The sequence below is a fragment of the Cygnus olor genome, chromosome 4 (assembly GCF_009769625.2).
Source record: "Cygnus olor isolate bCygOlo1 chromosome 4, bCygOlo1.pri.v2, whole genome shotgun sequence".
NCBI classification, from domain to species: Eukaryota; Metazoa; Chordata; class Aves; order Anseriformes; family Anatidae; genus Cygnus; species Cygnus olor.
In genome coordinates this window covers 64,373,983-64,384,909 of record NC_049172.1, presented here as the reverse complement: position 1 = coordinate 64,384,909, position 10,927 = coordinate 64,373,983, and positions in this window count along the sequence as shown.

The window sequence follows — 10,927 nt, the reverse complement described above, 5'->3', positions numbered from 1 at the left end:
AACATAAGACACCAAGCATCTTTAACCTTTGCTGTTACTTCCTTGATATTTCATATATTGCTTCAAGACTCCATAAAGATACAAGTGTGCTAATTATCAGTCAGGTCAAAATGGAAGATGACAGCACTTCATAATACACACCAGAATATAGAAGTGAGTTATAGACATATTTTTTTCATAACAGTTTCCATTTGAAGAAAAGAAGAAAATGAACAGACTTGAGGCTAGAAGAGCTGATCTTAAAAGACCTAAAAGTCATATTTTCCTATTGTGGGGGATTCACCCCCTTCAGTTATGCTATCAAAAATAATTAAATAAATTATTCACCTAACATATCTGTGACTTATTCATCAAGCTCAGTTAGGTGTGTGAGTACAAAAAAGGGGTGATCAAATACACTTAGAACTGAAAGTCTCAGAAAAAGTTGCAATATTACTGCAGCAAAATCAGTGAGCATTTTTCAGCACTTTGAGATCCTCATATTAGTAGCATGAGAGGCTTGATCCTAAAACATGATTAACTGCTCACTCTAAATGTATTTATACCAGTTGATAATTAGTCTGAAAAAACAATCATAAGAAGATGAAGAGGACACTATTACTAAAACAATAAATATATAGGACATGATTGTCAGGCGAAAGAACAAAAATACATGCATTCAGGAGAATGTATGCAATCAAAATAAATGGATCAAATATTACAGCAGCTCATTGGCATCTATAAATGGAGTTGTAGCAATTTTTTTTCCAGACAAATTTCTGCTCTAGAGGATAGAGAAAGCTTTGAACAGAAAGGAACGGAATTGCTTTAACAGCTGCATTATAATAATGAAACATTAGAGTAGCTGATTTCCCCAGTAATCACGCAGACTGTTCTTTTGAACAGTGAATGTGGTGAGGTTTGCAAAACAGAGAACACTAATTTTTCTGAGACAGAGCCAGGTGTACTAGGACAGGCCCTGAACATGAGGAAATTCACTATTTTTAAGAACAAATTAAGCCACTTTGCTTTCCTCACCATTAGAGTGAATGCCTGTCTAACAATTTGATGTAAAAGCTGAACAGAGTATAGAGGATTCTTGGAGGGAAGGAGGTGGAGAGAAAAGGTAGAAAAGGTTGGCCAGAATATGATGCTTTTGCAAAGCTTCGAGTGCCGAGGCAAAGAGCAGACTTCCCGTAAACATCAGCATGCAAAACACGCATCGGCTTTCCTATATTGTACTGATGTTTTGACAAATATATAGTTTTTTTTTTTTTTCATTATAAAATGATTTGAGGGTGGTTAGTTAAGGCTACGTATTAATTAATTTGGTATTTCATCTGCCAAATGTACCCTGGAAGGAATTGGCTTGTATCACCATTATGAGCCTTACATGATTCATAGAATCATAGAATGTCCTGAGTTGGAAGGGACCCACAAGGACCATTGAGTTCACCTCCTGACTCCACACAGAACCACCCCAAAATCAGACCTTATGTCTGACAGCATTGTCCAAATGCTTCCTGAGCTCCAACAGGCTCAGGGCCCTGACCACTTCCCTGGGGGGCCTGTCCCAGTGCCCAACCACCCTCTGGGTGAAGAACCTTTCCTTAACACCCAGCCTGACCCTCCCCTGTCCCAGCTCCATGCCATTCCCTCGGGCCCTGTCGCTGTCCCCAAAGAGCAGAGCTCAGCGCCTGCCCCTCCACTCCCTTCGTGAGGGAGCTGTAGGCCGCCATGAGGCCTTCCCTCGGCCTGCTCTGCTTTGGGCTGAACTAACCAAAGGACCTCAGTCACTCCTCATACATCTTCCTCTCTAGACCCTTAAACATCTTCATAGCCCTCCTTTAGACACTCTCTAATAGTTTTATGTCCTTATGTTATGGTGTTCAAAACTTCCCTTGACAGGCTAGTCATGCTGTGCCTGATGCACCCTGGAGGATGGTTGGCTCTTTAGGCTGCTAGGGCACGCTACACAGCTGGCTCATACTCAATTTGCCATTAACCGGAACCCTCAGATCCTTTTCTGTTGGGCTGCTCTCTACACTCTTGTCCCCCATTCTGTAAACACAGCTAGGGTTGCCCCATCCCAGATGCAGTATCTGATATTTTCTCTCATTAAACTTCATATTGTTGGTGATTGCCCATCCCTCTAATTTGTCAAGATCTCTCTGCAAGGCCTCTCTACCCTTGATGGAGTCAACAGCTCATTCTAATTTAGTGTCATCTGCAAACTTAGTATACCTTCAAGTCCTGCATCCAAGTCATTTATAAAAACATAACTAAAAACCAAAACAAAACAAAAAACAAACAAACAAACAACAAAAAAAACTCCCTAAAATAGAGTCCTGCAGAACCCCACTACTGACTGGCCGCCAGCCTGATGTAACCCCATTTACTATAATCCTTTGAACTGGGCCTGTTAGTCAATTGTTCACCCATCATATTATATATTTGTCTATCTGTATGCAGGACATTTTGTCCAGAAGGATACCATGAAAAACAGTATCAAAAGCTTTGCTGAAATCCAAAATATTTATGTCAACTGGCTTCCTTTGGTCAACTAGGTGGGTAACTTTGTCATAAAAGGAAATTAAGCTTGTTAAAAAGGACTTTCCACTCAGGAATCGATGCTGACTGTGACCAGATGCATTGGAAAGATGAATACATTGTCTTTCAGGTGTTCTTTAACAACTCCCAGAATAATTTTCTCCATAATTTTACCAAGTGCTGAAGTGAGATTGACAGGTCTATAATTACCAGGGTCTTCTTTCTTGCCCTTCTTGAAAATTGGAACGACATTTGCCAGCTTCCAGTTGACAGGGACCTCTCCGGATTTCCAAGACCATTGAAAAACAATTGACAGAGCTCTCACAATGACATCAACCAGCTCTCTCAGTACTCTGGAATGAATCCCAATAGGCCCCATAGACTTATATGCATCCAGCTGGAGCATCAAATCCTGCATGAGTTTGGAGTTGGTTGGAGTTTGCCATTCCTGTGGTCATGGTCCATCAACCCCAGGTTCCAGGGGTCCAAGGGCCCAGGACTCGTCCCACCAGGTTTCACTTGTACTAATACTGTTGTGGCTCTGGGACCGAACTAAGGCTTCTAGCTCCTCTTGCTTGTTCCTAGTGCTGTGTGCGTTGGTGTAGAAACATTTCAAATGTGCTTCATTTTACACAGCACCTCATGGAGCAGACTGAGGGATCTCATTAGCATCCAGTCCTTTAATTTTGTCATGCTGTCCTATAGCTTATCACTGGCAAGCCTGTTTTTATACCTTTACCCCTTCAAATCTAGTTTAAAGACCTATCAATCAGCCCTGCTAACTCTTGCACAAAAATCCTTCCTCCCTCAGAGAAAGGTGTATATCATCAAGTGCCAGCAGGCCTGGTGTTGCATGGACCATCCCATGATTGAGAAGCCCAAAATTCTGCCAGCGACACTAGCCTTGCAGCAACATATTGATCAGCTAGGTCTCCTTGCTCATTTCAATATTGTTTCCAGCTACTAGAAGGTTAGAGGGAAAAAATACTTGTGCATCTGATCCTTTAACCAATTGCCCCAAGGCCCTAAAGTCCCTCTTCCTTGACCTTGGTCATTGACCTCTTTGCTACTTCATCACTACCAATGTGAAAAACCAATAATGGATAATCATCAGAGGGCTGTACCAGGTGAGCAAGTTTTCTGGTAATGTCTCTTACCTGGGCCCCAGGGAGGCAGCATATTTCCTTATGTGTTGGGCCAGGTTGGCATATTGGGCCCTCTGTTCCCTTCAGAAGAGAGTCACCTATGACAACAACTCTTCTTTTTTTTTCATGACAGAGATGATGGTGATATGAAGGGTAGGCTGACTTGCTCAAGGTGACCCTTCCAGCCATGATGGACCTTCAACCACACCATCATTTGCCTGGCCATAAAGTTCCAGAGCCTCACACCTGTTGTATAAGGGTACCTGGGAAGGTGAGGTTTGATTATATCCAGCATTAGCTGACCAGAAACCTTATCACATCAGTTACAATGACAGATTACATTAATTAGCAATAAACACTGATGAAATATTCTCCAACTAGTCCCCAAGAACTGCCTCTTGAAAACCTTTCATCATCCAGAGCTAAGTTTTTTATATATTGGCCTGGCTTTAAATATAAAAGCAACTCTTCAGAATGCAAAAGAGAATATCCGAAGAAAATGTTTCTCTGAAGCTGAGGAAATAGCCTGAGTGTTCTTAATTGTCTAACCACACAAATACTTTATGGTAATTATATGCCTTTTAAAAATGTATCGCTCTCACTCCTTGTATCTGAACAGCTTTGTAGTAGCAAATAAAAAACAAAAAAAACAACAGAATATCAGCTTTCATTGAGGGTGGAGAGACGTTATAACACTGAGCAATAAAGTGATAAAATCAGTGAAACAGGAACTCTCCCATTGCGTGTGTCTGCACACCGCTTGCACGGCGGCCCTCTGCCTGGTGAGGACTCTCCCAGTACTGCAGCACAGATAAAGAGGCTTGATCAAGTTCAGGGCTGTGTCAGGAGATCAGGTCTCACATTCAATAGCAGGTTGTCTGAAAAACAAAACAGCAAAAAGGGAGAAAAGACACTCTCAAATGACTTCTACTGAAGAAGCCAGTCTTCCCTTTTCCTACCCTGAATGGCTTTTAAAAAAAAGCAATAAACTGAAATATGTGGGGTTTGTGAACAACATAATTAAAAATAGGTCATGAGGAAAATTAGAGCTTACTCTCTTAAACAAATGATCACAATTAATCACCAAGACCAGAGCCTGGCTCCTTAGGAAGTGCGTGCTGGAAGTATCCTCGCTGCAGAGAGCAGCCTCACAGGCATTAATAGAGGAGCTCCCCACGCTGATGGGCTTGCCAGCAGGAGCGGCCGTGGTGGGATCCAGCCATCTGTGGTTTAACATGATCCATCAGCTGATCACTTGTTCTGCTGCAAGGCAGATCATTGACACCATTCCAGTTTCATCCGTTGCCTCAAAGCCAATTTCACTGCATATAAGCACTTCATTGAGAGCACAGAAAAAATACATTAGCGAAACAATATAGTGTACTGTACAACAAGGATTTCCTGCACTGTAACTCTACAGCTCACCAGGCGAAAAACACTTCTTTTTATTCTAGTTCCCCAGGGTGCTACATGGAGACACCAATCCTGAGACGGATTAACTGTGGCGCTTTCATCAAGAGGATCTTGTCTTCACTATGACTTTGGAACAGAAAGGACATGCTATTACCCTGCGACTTTGAAAGAGAAAAGCTTTCTACCTACATTCCTCACTTGCTTCCAGAGTTTAGCTGGTAGGGATTAGAATTTGCTAGATATAGGATAAGCCTCTTTCAAAATACTTGTTTCAGGAAAGATGGAGATAGCTTTCAGATATTTTTACTGGGTATTTGTTAGTCTTAAAAATAGGTAAATCAGAATTAAAGGACAAGGGCAATATTAAATTTCCACATGAAATACATGAGAATAGTCAGGAAAAAAGACTTTTTTTTTTTTTTTTTTTTTCTCTCTCTCTCTAATCAACAGGTGAGTTTGCGGATACTTTGATGTTTGATTTGGGAACTTGGCTTGATCCATGTTAAAGGAGAATAAAATTTCTGGCACCAGGTACTTTGTATCTCCTGCATGTCAGGGTTTCTGAAAAAGTATTTCAGTACCTGGCCACACTCCTACTCCAAGAGTCATATATCGCATGTGATTTGAATGCTGTCGCTAAGATTTCTGATAGCAGCCTGGACCAGAATTGCTGAGTGGTTTTGTATGATCATTGTCTGTATATAATTATATTGAGCCACAAGAATACAGAGACTAGCTGATGCTATGTAGTGAAATGGAAAAAATATGCACAGAGGATGGAACAGAAGGTAACGTAATTCAACAGATACTGCAGATAAATATTAAATAAGTTGGATGGGTCTGCTGGCATAAGTATGCAACAGCTCCTGCTGAAGTCATAGTAAGAGCAGAAATCAGCCTATGAAATTCAATAACATTTGCAGAGACACACCATTTCATTCAATCACAATCTACGACACTGGATTCAACTTTATTAATGCTGTAATTTTTTTCATTGTTTGAAAATGTCTTCTTTCTCTAGTGAGGCATGTTTTACTATTAATAGAATGGCTGAAAATGAAACCAAGTGTCTCTGAAATTAAACTGATTTTGAAGTAAACTGCATGTATGTCCATACCTGTATATATATACACACTGATATAAAAATAAGTTATTTTTTTCTTCATCCATGTCATTTTCATGTTCACTATATAACTGATACATTTTTTTTTAATGTGTCTGAATATGCAGTTTTGTGAAAGCAATTTTAAAAGATAACATCACTGTAAGAGTGGACATTCAAGCAGGAATGGAATAAAATATTACATTTGTCTTCCAGTGGAATTGTTTTTGTTTTATATGTCTCATTAAGACTTTCCAGAGACTAACGAGAATTACATTTAAATAAATGACAAGATAATTATTATGTACCTGTTTCCATTTAACAGCAACATTTCTTTACATTGTATTATTATTATTAAACATTAATATTGTGGTACCATTTACAGAACATTACAGAGAAGCAGCATACACAGATAATACTTTTTTTGCATTGCATTTATGGGCCTTTATTAACTATATCAGTGGAAAAATCATTACATTGCTTCAAAATGCCAAGAACAATATATTAGAGTAAATATACAAGTTATCCCACTCTTTTAATAAGCTCCCAAATTGTCATTTCCCTTATGATCAGAACATCTTCTCCTGTTGGCTTGGGGAGAACCGTTTTACTTGGTCTAAGGTGACACTATACATTCTTACAACAAAAGAGTTTGCTTTAGGAGTTAAGCATGTTCTTTAAACTTCCCAGCTAGTTACACAAGTGGTCTATTTTCAAGAAGATATTAGACAACTTAGAAGAACAAATGTTTTTAAAAATCAGTCATTTGTTCTTCCATTTATCCAAGGTAACAAACTAAATTAAGACCTTTTCAAAATGAGGACATTTGAAAGTTTTACTCTGATAGCAGACCGAAAAACAGTGTGTGGCGTACATAAAATATTGCTTGTCTAAAATGTGCATAAGCATATCTGTATTTTTCCTGTAAGTTACAATAGATAGTTTTCTTATTAACTATTTAGTTTTTAAAAGAGTGTTCCTTGGTTATTGTTTTTCAAGAAATTCAGTATGCGTAGATATTGCGGTAGCAAAATTGAAATTCTTGGAGCCGATTTATCTTCTGAAGAGAAGTCAGAAATTTTAAAATCTTAAAATGTGGATATGGAAATGACAGAGTATGAAGGAGATCTTGTTTACTTTCACTACTGGAAACTTCATTGAATTATGGCTAAAAATTCAAGAACAAACCCAGTCTTCTTAATGCACAGGTGTATAATGGGAATCATTCAATTTACAGCAGCAGAACCAGGATAAGAATCTGGCCCCTGAGCCAGCAGGAATGCCATATGATATGTGAATGGTAATTTTCTCTGTATGTTCAACAATAATGCCTCAGACTTGACCTTTGGCTTTGTTGTCACCAAGTATTATCATATGTATAATTTGACCTTTCTCAGTTGCATGAATGCTTGGCCTTGAACTCCATCTAACCTTCTAGGAGCTGTAAAGATAATTTCTATACATTTGCAGTAAGGTCTCTGATTTGACCTCTGACTCAAATGAACAATAATTTCTTAATATTCCCATTCCTCCTAAGACTATTTCCCGTAATAGTATAATAATAAGGCAATAAAATGTCCTTCAGTGTGAACTCATGTTATTCTAAATTTTGAAGGTCTGTGCTTCAGGGCATGCACAGTTCATTGCATTTCTGTGTTGTCAAAAGACACTATCAGGGCATCAAAAGTTTCCAGAATTTAAATCAAAGTGAATGAAAGGACAAATGTGACAGTATTTAACTGTGTCTATAAGCAGACAAAACTAAAGACAATAGTAAGGTTTATTTAGGAATAGTAAAAAAGAAAAAAAAAAAAAAAAAAGCAAGCATATCTTAGCAATAGCAGAAGACCAGAAATAACCTTTGCGTTTCTATGGAACAGTCTTAAAGCAGAAAAGTATCCAAGGAACATTTCAGTTCTACTTTTTGGAAAAAAAAAAAAACAATAAATCATAATCAATAATAAATAAACATCATTGTATTCTGCACTGACATATAGTAACTGTGATTTTTTTCAAAAAAAAAAGTCTGTCAAAATTATATAGTGGAGTATTTTCTTCTACAATTAGAAGGCATGTTGATGTCATTAATGAAATATTTAATCCTGTTACCTAGACTAGACTTTCAGTACAAGAGCACAGTCATTGTGCTGAACTCAGTGACACCTGGAAGAGCACATGACTGTTTGGTGCCAGCATTGGTACCAAAAACAAAACAAAACAAAACAAAACAAAAAAACAAGGCTCACAGCTTTCTTCCTGCCATGCTTGCCTCTGCTCCTTGGCGGGCACTGCAGCACCCATTATGAAGGAGAAAAACTGGTGGCTTTTCAGGTCTCATCCCAGAAAGCTGTGCACAAGCAGGCAAGCCTTGACCAGGGACTATTTGCAGTGGTGTGTTTTGCATTCAGGCTACAACCCTAGCTTTTCTGCCCTGCTGCAATTTTCTGTATTTCAGAAAACTCAGTAAAGGGTCTTCTATACTTTGTATATCAACAGGATGGATACCTGTCCTGGTTGCTGCTCTGTTTGGTACCTTAGGACAAGCTGGTGGGAAATGGAGAGTACTAACAAACATTTTCAAGTGATAACTAGATGGTAACAAACCTGTGGTTTGTGAAAAGTGGAAGTTTTATAAAAAAAAATAAATAAAATATAAAATAAAATAAAATAAAATAAAATAAAATAAAATAAAATAAAATAAAAATTGAGAATCACAATGTTTCTTGGAATTTATGTGTCTTATGTGCCTTGGATGATGATGGCTCCATTTGTAAAGAGGGAGATGCCAAGAATAGCTTCTCAAATAAGCAGTCCCTGAGAAATTACGCTAAAAAATCTTAGAATTGATTGAAGATTCCAGGTCCATTGGAATCACATTTTAATAATGTTGGAATACAAGAAAAATGCAAAATGTTAGAAGTGTGCAAAGGAGCTATGACCATATTTTAAATGGATTCAACCTTATGACTTACAATGTATGTTGTGCACAAGTACCTTTACCAGATGTGCCAGACTGCAAAATTACCTTTCCAATTGCTTGACTTTCCTTCAGCACCTAAAGCTCTATTTTAAGCCACATTTTGCTTAGAGTGAATGTTAATGGGTTATATTGTATATGATGTACAGTACATAAGTTTTCATTTTTCATGCAGCTGTACCCAAAATATGAAAGTTTGAATACTGACTAAAAATAGAAAGATCACATTTGAAGGTAAGTAATTCAGGAACTTGGCCCTGTACAAATGTAATGTAAAAGTTATATACTTACAATGTCAGCTCATGGATGGGATAAATGCAACAAACAACATGGGACAATTGAAAACCGTACAAGAAACAGTAACTGGAACACCAGCTGCCACACATTGCTCACATTTAGCTGATGTCAAGGCAGAGAAGAGTTTTTGGGAACATGAAAGGACTTTGACAAGACCAGCTGCAGCCAGGACATTAATGAAAGGAACTCTGTGGCAATACACCTGCATTTACCTTTGTGTCATGACATGGATCTACAGTCACGGTGTCTTCTTTTTCAGTGACCCTAAAAACCATTCCTGCACATGCTATGTGGAAGATTCTCCATGCATCCTTTTTAGTTAGGAAACAAGGATTTTCTTCTTCCTTTTTTTTTTTTTTTTTTTTTTTTGTGTGTGTGTGTGTGTGTGTGTGTGTGTCTTGAAACGGTGCTTCTTGAAAACTAATTTGCGTGGCTTTTGCTCTCCACAGCTATTCAAGCCAAGGCTCTTTTGTGAAAATGAGCCTTTTCTACTCAGAGCTGAAGTGTACTTGTCACTGGTAGTAATGCTGTGACATGATCAATGTCGGCTCTCCTCCTTATACAAATTGCTCCTTCCGAGCTATCTGTCTTACTATCTAAGTTTTCTTCCCCACTGCAAAGGCTGGTGACACAAGACTAGCCCAGACACATCACTTGAGATTAATCAGAAGCTTCAGAGCTCAGAGAACAATATAGGAGATAAAGGCCAAATTATTAGTAGAATATGCAAATGGAAATTCAATTCAAAACCTTTATGCTGCTCTCCTTTTTTTGCTTTCCATCAGGGGCTGTATGTATTCTGATCTCAGTGGCAAGGGTAGCCCTCCATGGTTACCTGGAGGTCAGCTGCTGCAGGACAGAGGGGAGGGTTGAGAACTGAAGGATGAAGGTGCCTGTAGCTAATCAGTTCTGCCCGAAACATAAAGGGTTTCTTTGGCAACAAGAAAATACTTTGGGTTCTTTAAGATTAGGGACATACAGTATGGTTGGCCAAAAAAAACAGAACATTCAGAAAAGCTTGGCTCCAGAGTGTATCTCTATCTCGAATAAGCAGATTAAGAATCACTTATTCTAAACTGTTTTCCCAACAAGAGCAAGCTTTGAATATTTGGCTCAAGAGAAACTAAAAGTGCAAAACTTTGAGGATGAAGCTTTTGAGTTCCTGTTTTGTCAGCTCAGACCTTCCAGAAAAAAATGCAAAATTGACATTGTTCTCTGATCCGAGCACTTTCACTAACTTCATGAATTCTTCCAGAAATGTCCAACAGCCTCCACTCCCCATTGAAAGTGTTCTCATTGTGTCCAAAAGAAGGAGTGGCTGAGATGTGCTCAGCAGTTTGCTCCTGGTGCTGCTCCCCTCCACCTCTTGGATTGCAGGTCAACAAAACTGAGCGCAGGACAGCAACATGGTGATGGCCAGTGCAAGGGTGATGCATCATGTAGGGCACGGGACAGAGTTCTTCA